This window comes from Mus pahari, chromosome 5 (assembly GCF_900095145.1).
Source record: "Mus pahari chromosome 5, PAHARI_EIJ_v1.1, whole genome shotgun sequence".
Lineage (NCBI taxonomy): Eukaryota > Metazoa > Chordata > Mammalia > Rodentia > Muridae > Mus > Mus pahari.
The window spans coordinates 45198119-45212276 of record NC_034594.1 but is presented as its reverse complement, the minus strand read 5'-3'; the positions used below and the strand labels follow the sequence as shown (position 1 = coordinate 45212276).

General features: G+C 38.5%; 1 protein-coding gene across 7 annotated transcripts in view; it reads right to left on the bottom strand.

Annotated features, from left to right (window-relative positions):
• The window catches only part of Map2 (microtubule associated protein 2), a 252376-nt gene that overhangs the window by 171547 nt on the left and 66671 nt on the right, over positions 1-14158 (bottom strand). For all 7 annotated transcript variants that reach the window (XM_029538732.1, XM_029538734.1, XM_029538735.1 and 4 more), the window contains exon 2: positions 6488-6538. The gene's annotated coding sequence lies outside the window, so the exon portion shown is untranslated. The remainder of the gene's footprint in view (positions 1-6487; positions 6539-14158) is intronic.

Genomic DNA, 14158 nt, shown 5'->3' with positions numbered 1-14158 from the left:
GAAGGAGGAGGAGGGGGAGGGGGAGGAGGAGGAGGAGGAGGAGGAAGAGGAGAAAGTTGTAAGTTTCAGCCACAGCAGTGATTCTGTACTTGGGAAGCTGAAGTAGGAATATCACAAGTTCACAAGTTCCAGACCAGGCTGAGCTACATACAGAGACCATATGTCAACAATGAATAAGTAAATAAAAATTGAAAACACATGTCTATGACAGCTCATATTTCAGGAAGCTGCACAGAAAAGCAAACTCTCCTAGGACTGATGAGTGCTTCCATTTTTAGTGTGACTTTAGCAACTTTGCATCATTCATGAAAGTGCGAACTATTAACTATGTGTATCAGTTCCAAAATTAAACATATTAGCAATATTGCTTCAATGTGTTTTGGGAGAGTAATCATTCCTTAAATTCCATCACTCTGTCTGTCTATCTATCTATCTATCTATCTATCTATCTATCTATCTATCTATCTTTTCACATAATTATCCAGCATAAAGGGACAGAGCAAGTAAGAATAAAGACTACAAATAAACACCTAGGTATTCTCTAGTTCATAGAAATGTTATGAAATTTTTTATTACTTGATATAGTTATAATTTATTAAATAGATATTTCTGAAATCTATCTACCTTCTGCAAGACTCTACCAGAGTAAAGAACAGAGAGTTAGTATTCCAGCACTCCTCAAATAGCCTATTGGTTGCTTTGGGGATCAGGCATAGCTGGAAATAGTCATGACAGAAGGAACGCTGCAGAAGTTAAGTGCTGGGAGAGATGTGTGAATCCATGAAGTGTGCTGGAGGACAAACACCAGCTCCTTCCCAAGACAGTGTTGGGAGGTTTACTGGGAAGCTTGTGGAATTTCATCCTGAACCACGATGGCTCAAAGCAACCTAGCTCTCTAATAGAACACTAAGGGAAACTTTCTTCCCATTTTAATGTAACTAGAATAACACACACACACACACACACACACACACACACACACACACACACACACCACATATATATGTATATGTATATATACATGTATGTATAACTTGGGTGACATGCTATTTAGCTTTTGGATGATTATCTTTGTTGCAGAATATCTTATCAGAACTAGGGTAATGGTGTGGCAAGCTTAAGTCCACAGCACCCTTGCAAAATGGGCATAGTAGTGCATTCAATAACCCTAGGATAGTGATGCAGAGAGATAAGCAAAGCTGTAAAATTTGTTGGCCAGACAGCCTAACAAAACTGGTGAACTAAGAGACCCTATCTTAGAAAATAAGATATAAGAGCCAGAGGACAGGGAGATATACAGCGAAAAGATGCCTACAGGATATAACAGTCACTATCCCATGATGTCACTGTAATCGAGGTTATAGTTCCCTAACCTGCATACAACTGGGCACAGACTCATGTTATCTTGGGTAGGAGATAGATCTATGAGGCACCAGTTTGCCATGAGGGGACTACTTGCAGTTAACTATGGCTTGGAGAGAAATTACCATTTCCTTCAGTAGTCATTAATTCATTCCCTAATTTGGTCTATAATCTCTTAATATGCTCTGACATAGTGGGTCATGCACACAAAGAAGTCATAAAAGTAGAAGGGAGACTTAGTGGAAAGAAAGAACATAGCTGCAGATGGAGAAGAAGACAGAGAAATGGGGAACAAAGTTTACTGAATAAATATGTAAACTTTCTGAACACGTAAAATAATTTTAAAAGAGTTAATGGGATACCAATTAAAACCATGGGACTTCAGTGATTATTGATAGAGAAGCAGTTGAAATAAGAAACCTCATGCACCTCACCATTCAGAATCTTGTAAATTAAACCTTAAGTTATGTAAAAGATAACAGGAAGGTGGAGACCATTGGTGGATAACAAATGTAAGCCTCTGGACTTGCCTTGTTTGGACACATATACCCATCACACATGCATATAGGACAGACAAACACAGGAAGATAAGGAAGAGGATGATGGGGAACAGAAGGGGCAGTATCCGCACAGCATGGAGAAATTACTTTCTGGTCATACACAATAGCATGTCATTCATATATTTTAGGATTTTCCATAACCATCCATTTTAAGATCCTCATTAATTTTACTTTCCGTCTTAAGAGAAGTATTAGAATTTATTGCATAAAATCTAGGGAAAATTTTTTAAAGGTCATAGAAAACTTATGGTTTAAGATTCACAGTAATGTGATACCTCATTTTGTTGAGATATGAAATCTAAGTTTCTGTAGTTCTAGTTTTCCAGGCGATACATTTAACTCGGGAACACTCAGCAGTCTGCATGCAGAAGGCATCACAGGGAACACTCAGCAGTCTGCATGCAGAGGCGTCAGAGATCATGCAACAGCTCAAACTGAGCCAACTCGGGCAAAGGAAACAGAGCCCAGACTGTTCAGGAATACAGGGTCTTTTGTCTTTTATATGATTATCATTGATGCACTTAGAGGAAAGCATCTAAGGATTCCAAGTACCAAGACATCACAATACCTTCTAACCTCTAACACAAGTAACCAAACCCAGTCACACAGGGAGGGAAGGTTGCCCTCAGAGTACTGAGATGGTCCTGTGGGAAGCAATATACTTGAGATCATTAACTGATAATTCCATGGGCATTTTTTGTCTTTGAGAGCAGAAGGTGGGTGCCAATGGTAATCCCCCCACACACAGACAGACCAGTAGACAGACAGAGAGACAGGCAGAGTCAAAGACAGACAGAAACAGAGTTCTGACATCATTAGGCGAAATTCTAATGCCTGTTCAGGTACACAATGAAGAAAAAAATATGGTCAAAAGATAGCAAACTTATGAAGCCACACAGGGTGTATAACTTAATATGGGAACCACAAATGTTCAACAAAAGGAAAGGATATCTGGATACACAATGATCAGAGTTCCATTCAAAGTCAAATAGGTCTTGAATGCAGGCTGTTTCTGGCAGTGTCTGCCTGTGTTGAGTCATATGAATTCACTGCAGTCTTGGTTCAGAACACAGTACATGTGCACTTTCCACGGTATGTGCCTTTCCACTCTGCAAAGCCAAAATGTGTTCCCTGGAACAGTGGCTCTGAGTTGAGCCCTCTGCATACCCTGGGTTGCAGCATGGCCTCTATTGAGAAAGTCTTCATTCTTATAGACACATAATTACAGAAACCAAAGGCCGTTAATATTTCCCTACCACCATGCCTCAGCATGCATCAAATTATTATAACTTCAGATCATACTGTGTTAGAATGTTGGATTGTAAAAATTGCCACTTAAGATGTTAATTTGAGTTTAAATTTATAAAAAGTTATTAAATAAATTTTGGCCTGGGACTAGGTAATAATTTCCAGCACTTTGTGATATGCTTCTTGCTGTTTGCACTAGATATTTATGTGATGTGGCATTCAGAATATTGTATTGTAAAATACAGATCAACTCTAAAGAATGTTGAAGAAAATCTATATCCTAGAGTATCAAATATTCAGCCAAGTTTTAATTCTTTGTGTAAAACTAGGTATGACCATCCCATTAATATGCAAATTTGCTTTAATCTTTATTAAAAGGCCACAACTATATGTATAACAAAACAAGTGTCTTAATTAAATTTCTTTTGATCTCATACCAGTAAATGTTTTACTAGTATACCCCTTTTGTATAACCAAAGGAACATAAAAGTATCTTGGATGAAAGGAGCACTGAAACCATTCCTGATGCAAACACAGACACCTGGCTAAGTTCTCTAGATTTTACTTTCTATATAATAGGTCTAATGGGATGAAGGCAACAAGGAAAGAACTGCAATAGGGAGAAATAAGGAGGGGAGAATGCTAACAAAAATGAAGTGTGTGTGTGTTTGTGTTTGTGTGTGTATGTGTATGTGTATGTGTGTGTGTGTGTATGTGTATGTGTGTGTGTTTGTGTGTGTGTATGTGTGTGTGTGTCAGTGTGTGTGTATGTGTATGTGTGTGTATGTGTGTGTGTGTATATGTGTGTGTGTGTGTGTGTGTGTGTGTGTGTGTGTGCTTAAAGTTATATGGAAACTTACTATATTGCAACCAAATTTAAAGACATAATTGGAACTGAGTAGAGACACCCTGCATAGTGAAATAATACTGCTCCCGGATGCAGTAGGTTACTAAACAAAATTACAGTGCCACATATGTTATCCTACCATGAGAAGTGTTGGTTTGGAAGATGTCAGAGCTCCCCACCCCATACAATATAGGTTCTTGTGAGTCTTCTGGGTTGTCCACAAGAACTAGAGGATGAGGGCCTATTCCTGGGGACACCACCCACCTAAGCTCTAAGAGAAGCAAGCCAGAACTGAGTTGGAAATTTCTTCCTTGGCAGCTAATTTTCCAAGTGTGGAAGGTGCAGTGCAGGCAGCTTCAAGAGAAATGAACCCCTCGATAGACTTACCGAGCTGTGAACCCTATGGACTATAAAACCAAGCTGCCATGCAAGAACAGTTCACCTGCTCAAAAATGGCACAGTTGTTATGGTGAAAACCAATAGCCCCTGACTGAAGTTGAAGCCTTGAGCTCTGGAGACAATCTATGTCTCGTACTGAAATCCTAGCCAACAAGAATGCCTGGGAAAGACATAGGCCCAAGGAAGGAACTGTCCATAAGCTAAGCTGACTTAAGTATCAATGTGTCTTCTAAATATATACATAGACATATGCGACTCTCAGTCTCAATCCCGGATGCCTCCTTTGCAGTGAATGAAGGTGAGTACAGAGGTCGCTAGAAGATTGAAAGAAGAAAGAGGCCTGGAGAAGGGCCCTGAAATGCAATTCTCTAGGTGGAACCTAGCCATTGAAGTCATGAACTGAGAGGCTGTAGTGATTTGCAGTGGGCCTGAGCAAGACTGGCTCTTTTCCCAGTCTGTCATTGATGGAGGAATGACGTATGGGGCTCTATCCTCTACTTATGAACCATTGACTGCTGATTGATTCTGGGAAAAGTGGGGTCACTGTTTTCGCCTGTGCCCCTGCTGCTGACCCACCAAGCTCCAAGGGATAGATCCAAACGCATGGCCACAATCCCAGTGGGTTAAACTCCCTGGGTCATAAAAGAAACAGACCAGGATGCACGGAAGATATGTGTAGGCAAGGGGGTGGAAAGGAGATAAGAGAGGGTGGGAGACTAGTAATTGTGTGTATTATCTACATGTATAAAATTGTCAGCATTGATTCCATTAATAGTAATCATGATAATAATAATAAAGAAATATATATATTTGAATGCATAGTCATTTATTTAGACTATACTAAGGAGTAATTTTTTAAAAAATGCAAGGATAAGTTAAGTATTTCAATGCTCATTCAACCCAAAAGTATGTCAAATATAAAGTAACATGATTTATCAAGAGACTTTAAATCATCCTGAGCAAACATCTACCCTACTTTTTTCATTATTAAATATCTAACTATTGATAGGCTTAAATCCAACAGATTTTATTTAATTTCATACATATTAAAGAACATGAAAGCAACATATGCACTTGAAAAAAACAAAAAAGAAATAATAGTAGCCATTCATCTGACAGAGGGAGGGTGGTGTGTGTGTGTGTGTGTGTGTGTGTGTGTGTGTGTGTGTGTGTTACTGGCAACAGGAGAGTGACATCAGAATTGTGGCCAGAAAAAGTACTTATTTACACTGTGCCTGCTATATATTAGGCTCTTTGGCTCAAAGAGTTAAATACAGAGTTTAGAATGGAAATTCTTGGTTAATGTAAGCAAGAATGAAAGCCCAGTGTTTTCTTTACGTTACTCTTTAACAAAAAGCCCAGGCACAAATCTAGCAACACCTGGTGTTCTGCTCTTTATGAGCAATGAAAATCCTCATTGCCTTCAGGGCTTAGTTTATAAATTTATTTTTAATTCTGAATTCCTGTCCTAGAGAAGAAAGTAGGGGGGAATAAATGGATTCCCAAGCCCATCTGTGTGGGGGACCTCTAAGGCTCTGTTATTACTCCAACCTCATTGAAGCTGTTTAGAGTGGCTCCTAAAAGCCAGCTAATGAGAAAACAGAACAAAGAAAGGACATCTTAACATTCTGCTCGTTAATTAACATTAGTGATTCACAAATGCACTTTCAACTCCGCTCTCCTTACATAATGTGTTCTGTTTGAGGAACAAATTGTGGAACTAAATGTGTTTTCCCATGTAATTCAGAAAGTAAACCATCCTTTAAAGTATAAGCCAGCCTTTGCTTAATTCCTTTAAGGAACTAAAATGAGGGTGCAGTTATTTCACCAAAACTTAGATAGTGAGGTGACAGAGGTAAAACATTCAATAACCAAAGTAATGTAAAACAAATGCTGCCAAGAACAATGGTGTTCATTAGTGAACCATGGTGTGATGTATACAGTTCATACTTGATCCTGCTCTCGGTCACACTCTGGGCAGAATATCCTGAACCAGCAAGTTAAAGACTCAAAAAGCCCTTACAAAAGCTTATTTAAGCTAGTTCACAATCAATATAAGCACAGCACTGACCTTAATTCTTGCCAGCAGTCATAATATAGGTTGGTTCAGATCAATATAAATCTAAAAGGAAAAGAAAAAAAATAACACCATTAGATTAAATCAGTCAGGTAAGTCAGCCTTTCTTTGTTTAAGGAGGAAAGCCAAGGCAGGCATTAAACAACTTGTTTATTGTGCCCTAAAATGTACTGGTTGACATAGACTGCTTTACAACACACCATGCTTGTATAGAAGTAACATGGTGAATTCACAGTAAATTTTAGGTTTCATTTTTAAAACATGTAATAAATGTCAAAATTGTTTCCTATTTTTGCTTTCAGCATTTTATGCATTCAAAGAATTCATAAGCATATAGTCTAAAACATCCACCTTTGACTTGTAAGATACCACCATTTGCCCTGGATATTTTCTTAGTAATTAAATCAACTCATTTGGACCCTGCTGTATAATTTCTACTTACCCCATCATCATCACAGTGATGAGATGTGATGGGTACTGGAGACAGCTGTATCATTATAAATGAGAAGTTCAGAAATAAAGCAACTAAGACTAGCGTCCTTATAGAAATTACAACATAGAAGCTCCTTTGTTCCTTTTGCCAGGTAAGGACAGCAAGGTAGCAGCCATCTATCTACACAGAATTAAACCTCATCAGTCACTGAATTGATGACCTTGGTGTTTTCAGCATCCTGAGCTTGGGAAATAAATCTCTGTTGTTTATAAGTACTCCATCTACAATATGTTTGTTATAACAGGCTGGACCGTCTAAGACAGATCTTTAATCTGATTTAATACCCACAGAAAGTCTGTAGAGCTTCAGTCCAGGATCATCAATCAGTCCAAAGGTAGTCAAGGTCAAAGAAGGCAATTTCATTGGCAATTTATCAGTCTTCTCATTGGTCCCCTGTGCATAAGCCTGGCCATTAAAACATGCTGAGACAAAAATTTGTGGTAAAGCACACGGTCAGAGGACAGGAACAAAGAAGGGGAATTAAGGGGAAAACAATTTTTTCAGAGTCTGTGGTGAAAATCAGCCTGTCATCTGGACCAAAAAAGAAAGAACTAAAGAATGGAAAAAATGAAATTCTCAATTTGCTTAAAAAGTATTCTGTTACAACAGTGACTCCATTTTTAAAAATGGAGTAGCTTCTAGAATCATCTGTTAACTGATTGCAAGTTAACATATGCCTACATGTCAGAAATGTTTCATTATCAAATAGTTAAGCCAAGTCTATGCACTAAGTTCACACTTTAATGGGAATAATAGCACAAAGACAAGTAATAGAAATATCAGTAAGCAGCAATAGTGCACACAACTCAACATGGAATTGTTGTGCATCTTAACAGGTGTAGTGTATTCTTTTTTTTTTTTTTTTCCCCCGAGAGAGGGTTTCTCTGTATAGCCCTGGCTGTCCTGGAGCTCACTTTGTAGACCAGGCTGGCCTCGAACTCAGAAATCCACCTACCTGTGCCCCCCCCTCCCCCCGAGTGCTAGGATTAAAGGCATGCGCCACCACGCCCGGCTGGATTCTTTATATAAGAATTGAACAAGGGGGGCTGGAGAGACAGCTCAGCAATTAAGAGTACGGAGTGCTCTTCTAGAGGTGCTGAGTTCAATTCCTAGCAACCACATGGTGTCTCACAATCATCTGTAATGGGATCTGTAGCCCTCTTCTGGTATGTCTGAACAGCTACAGTGTACTGAACATTTAGAATGGTTAAAATTATAACTTTCATGCTACATAGATTTTACCTTAGTAAAGCAATGATACTGTGTCCCTAGGATCTTGCATGGTATACAGTACACAAACCTGCTCGGCTATTTAGTAGGTATTGAAAGATGAATCCCAGGGTGATGCCACCACTTAATTCAGATGTTAGGTGACTATGGCTCATTATTTCTTGGAGCAGGTGAAAGTCTATGTGGAATTGCTCATTTGTGTTTTAAATTGACCATGTGACAAGAGCCACTCTTTGCTGAGAACTCCTTAGCATATTAAACATCCCATATTAACACCCTTTTAAGTTAATTAGAGTCTGTATCTTCACTCTCTAATGCATACTTCTGTACTTAAAATAAAATGACCCTTTCTGGACTTTTCCAGAGACAGGAGATGAGACAAGTAAACCTGACTGTATGTCATATGATTGGCACAGTATTCTAAATATTCTAAATTGTCCTTGAGAGTGACCCCTCACTGACACTACTACTCCCAGTTTCATGGCACCTCCAATGTCTTACACATTTTCTGCTCAAGACAGCACAAGTTAAATTCAAATTTAAAGTACTAATGTTACTTTAGTTGTGTGGACCATGTATCTGAGCCACAAACTTAGCAAGGTGCTCAGCACAGAGAACAGGTCTATTTAGTTAGTGGTAAATAAGCAGTCGTGCTCAGTTCAGTATGTCTTTGATTCTTTGCCAAGTTTTAGAAGAGAGTTGAGGGCTTTTGAGGGCTTGAGGGAATAAAAATTATCCCCTTGTTTCATTTGACCTCCATTGTAGGGATGTTCTCCCTAATGACTGGTTCTGGGAGAACTGAATAGCCACACGCAAAAGGATCAAAATGAACCTTTATCTTCTACCATATGTAATAATCAAATCAAGTGGATTAAGAATTTAATTTTTAGACCTGAAACTATAAAACTTGTATAGGAGGAAAGTCACAGAGAATAAACTCCATGGCATTTACACTGACAAAGCCAGATGACACCAAAGCCTCAAGGAACAAAACCCAAGGGCAATCAAGGTAAAAGGTGACTGACAGCAGAACAAAAGGAGAAGACATTTCAACTCACGTGTTTGCTAAGTGCCTTACAACCAAAATGTATAAGATATCCACACAGCTCAAAGCAACAAACAAAAGCAACTATATTAAAAAGAGCAAAGAACCTAAATACAATATTTTCTAAAGACAGCCTAAAAATGACCAGTAAATACAGAACAGCATTCAACAGAGCTAATCATAAAAATGTAAATCAAAATGTGGTATCGTCTCATACCTGTTATTATGGCTTTGATTAAAATGATTAATGATAACAAGGACTGTCAAGCATGTGGGCAGAAGAGAACGTGCTGAGGATTGGTCTGTAATCTCCCCGCCCAGCCCCCCAGGGTTTGATAATTTTTCTAGTTGGTGGTGCTGATTTGGGAAATGGCAGAACTTTCATGACTGTGAACTAGCTAGTCACTGGAGTGGGACTCGAAGAAGAGTGCTTGGTTTGGGGCCTAGCTTTCTGCTTCCTTGAGAAAGCAGTGGGACACACTGCGGTCGACACAGAACTATCACAGAAAACACGCTTTGCCTCAGACATGAGCCCAAATATATCCTTTCTCCCTTGAGTTGCTTTAATCAGATATACTATTATAGAGATAAGAAAGGTAATTAACATGATACATTTATACACTATTTGTGGAAATGTAAATTAGTATAGGCACTCTGGCAAATAATACATGGTACCCCAAAATTTAAATCAAAGTATGATATGACCCAGAAATCCCAAAGCAAATAAAATCATTGCCTTCAAAAGATATCTGTGCTTGTGTCTTAAGAATATGTATGTACAAATTAATATGCATGTACATATTATTCATATACTGCAGCATTATTAATAATATAATATAGATATATTGGAACAACTGAAATATTCACCAAAATAGTCCTAGAAACACAACTTTCATGCACAGATACACACACACACACACACACACACACACACACTGCAATATGAGCCTGCCCTAAAAAAGAAATCTGATTAGTTACAGGAATATGATAAACCTGCAAGATATTATACACATATACGTACACTCATATGTACACAAATATACAAAATGCTACATAATTCCATACATGAAATTAATATGAGAAAAGAAAGACAAGACAAAGGAAAGGCTAAATTTACAGAATCAAAGGGTAGGTGGTTCAGAGTGAGAGGAGGGTTAGGGAAATGGAGAGAGAGAAGGAAAGGAATTCAAAGATCCAGGTTTACAGGACAAAAGCAATGGAGGCCCAATGGATAGCAAGGCCACTTCCTTTAAAGAACACAGAGGCTAGATGAACTATATGGTGACTAAAGCTGAAGAACCTCAGAGGCCTAATGTATAGGATGGTTAATGTATGGGATGGTGGCTACAGTTAGTAACTACTAAGAGAGGGGATACAGAATAAAGATAAAAAGATAAAAAGTAAGCAAGAATATAAAAATACCAAGATAACGTGAGAAGGTAGGCATACTAATTTTTCTCAATGCGTGCTCATTTTCCTGTGTCTGCAGTATTCTAAAATTACATGCATAGCCCAAGACATTACTGTATTCACCTTAATATAAACATGTTTTATATAAAAGTATTGGATGAAAACATCCTCGCAAGGAGGAAGAATTGTTGGCCTCTGCACTAGTGAACCCCACCGATTCTGTGGTCTTATCAGTTCATGTGTGTTTAAGGGAAACACTTCCACTTCCAGCTGCTTCTTCAGCAGCAACCTGAAGTTTGGGGGAAAAAAACGCAGCCCAGCTATTGAGGAAATAGGCACAAAATAGTGAAGATTTATGTTGTCCTAAAGCTCGGTCTTCACAGGGAACATCTGCCACTTCAAACACACAGGTCAAGACATTTGTGTAGTATTTTGCTAAACAAAGCCCTGAGCATAATTCAAAGGGAATTCTTTTCAATGGGATCTGGCATCTGCCTTCAGGCAGCATAATGTAGCTGCATATTAAAATCACCATTTTTCTGTCCTGTCTCTTCTCTCCCAAAAGGTAAAAGAAATGCCAGAAATTAATCTTAAAGAGGGTAGTTTATAGAGCGAATTTCCCTTGTAACAATGAGAAATACTTTCTTGCCCACATTAAATCATATGGTGATAGCCAGTTCACGCATTACATATATATCAAACAGATGTGAGCCTGTTTAAACCTCATAAGGAATAAAATCTGGCACCAGCAGAGACAGTTACCAAGTAATTAGCAAAGTCAGCTGTCTGCCTGAAAGTCACGTTTTCTATCTTTGCTCTTTTCCCTGTTTCTCCCTTGGAAAAATTACACTAGAAATAAAATTTGGGGTATTGAAACCATAGAGCATTAAAAAAAATTTTATTTTTAAATTGGAGTGCATTTATTTATTTGTAATATATGTCTTTATTTTTTATGATTTATTTTATTTTTAATTTTGTGTTTGTGGTTGGTATGTGCACATGAGTGCAGAGGCCCGCAGAGGTCAGAGGTGTCTGAGCCCCCAGAACTGCTGCTACAGGCAGGTGTAAGCCATGTGGGCTCTGGGAGCTGAGTTCCTCTACAAGAATAGAACATGTTCCTAACCACTGAGCTATCTCTCCAACAATTCTTTTGAAAAGTTACAGTGTCATTGCAAAGCCAAACCTTGTTCATCATTTTGGAAACCAATATTCATTCTCATTCAAAGTTTTATTGAATTGAATCCATTGGTGTAAGAGGGCTTGTAGAGGAAAAAAAAATCAATGACTGATGCATAGCAGAATATGCCTATTTTTCATGAGAAAATATGAGCAAAACTATAAAGGATTAAAGAGCAGAGGTAGGATGAAATCCTGTGATGTGGATAAAGATTCAGAGGAACTAGAAGCTTTGTCAGGGGGTTAGCAGTATGATGCTTGAAGAATTTAAATTAAAATATGTCATAATTATAAAATTTGATCCATGAAGACTATAGACTAGATGTGAGATTGAAGAGAGAAAGAACAGTCCATTTAGGTGGTGGCCCTAGACATCCAGGTGAACAGAGATGAAGCATCAATTTTGGCAGAGACATTATCTCAATAAAGCAGAAATATATAAATATAAAGTAGTATTTGTATAAGTAAATCTGCAAGCATATATTCAAATACATATTCAAATTTTACACATACACACAAAAACACATATATGTATATGTATGTTATGTATATGTGTATGTGTATATGTATATGCATTGACATTACATAGGAAGCTTAAAGTATAAAATTTTATTTATTGGCCTCACAAGAACAGGGTACCAGCATGGTTGAGCTCAGGCAATTTTTCTCTTCCTAAATGGTCAACAGTAATCTGTCTTCTTAGATTTAGAAGAAAGGCATGGAATGAGTGAGCAAGAGGGAGGATCAGACAGCTTTTTCTTTCCTTCTTTGTACGAGACCAAGGATCCTACTGAACTCGGCCATTAACTGATGGACCACCTCCTAAGAGCTCATGTTGCAAAGCAAACTCGGTTCTCAGTCAAACCAGCGATTAGGACTTGGGTACAAATGAACTATGGAGGATCACAATCAGTCTCCAACAACATGTACAACCTACAGGACATAAGGGGTGACAGGACAAATATGTGACAAGGAAAAGAAGTCCAGAAAATTCTGAGAGTCTGAGATCAACACTCAGTGAGGTGGTGGCAGATTTCGAATGGAAGGTTGAAGTATGAATGGGTTCTAGGCAAGTCTTTATTACACACATGAAGCTGAGTTCCTGGCAGAGCCATAAAGTGAAATATCCATTGGGCAGACAACTAACTGACTCATGAAGGGTATGTATGGTGCTATGCCATATGAAAGACAGTGAAATTTTACTTCATATTGAAACAAGACACTGAGGGCTTAACATAACCAGGCTACATTAACATGGACCAAGAACTTCATGTTTATCAGGAAATATAGCTGCCTTCCTAGCCAGTCCCATAATTGTGTATTTAATCATGCTTGGCCTTGACAAGTGGGCATAACATTTACTGAGCGCTGGCTGTTTGTTAAGTCAGATATTTGCTAATCAATGCCATATCCAGTCTTCCCAGACTCTGGGCTGCTCAGGGTTAGTGACCCAGCAAATCTATGTTTGTGTCCCAGGCACTTAGTGTGGTCCTTGCCACAAAGACAGGGATCTATTAATGTGGAATGAGTCACTCCCTAGAGAAAAGGACTGAGTCATGGCCACTCCAACGAACTTCACCTCTCGACACTATTTGTCATATAAAACAAAATCGTAGGAAGCTAGGCTCCAGGTTTTGCTCTTAATGGAATGTTCTGTACTCTGACAGGTTTGCTGTAGCTGCCACAACAAAGTCGGGTAATGAAAGTTAAACTTTGGGAAGCCCCGCTGCATGCTGGGAAATTGGACTCAATTCACCCATCTACTGTCAAAACACAGAAAGAAAATTAAAAAAAAAAAAAACTTTGCTTAAATCATGGTAGTTTTGAATGAGAATTTGAGTGCTATTTTAATACAACAAAAATAATAGAAAAGCAGGAAACTGTGTTTCACATAACTGGAGTATTACATAGTGTGAGTTACATACATGATTGACTTGATTGTCACATAAGAAGATGGACCATTATCTCCACCAGAAAATCATATAATTTAAAAATTAAACTTATGGTATCTGCTAAAAAAGGGGATTCCCAACTACTACTACCTCACTATTATCTCTCTCTCTCTCTCTCTCTCTCTCTCTCTCTCTCTCTCTCTCTCTCTCTCTCTCTCTCTTTCTTGTTCCCTTCCCCATCTCCCTCCCTCTTTCCTTCCCTCCATGTCTATCTATCTGTCTGTCTGTCTGTCTCTCTATGCCACTCTTTCTATTTCTGTCTGTGTGTCTTTCTATGTCTCTGTCTCTGTCTGTCTTTCTTTGTCTCTCTCTCTCTCTCTCTCTCTCTCTCTCTCTCTCTCTCTCTCTCTCTCTCTCTG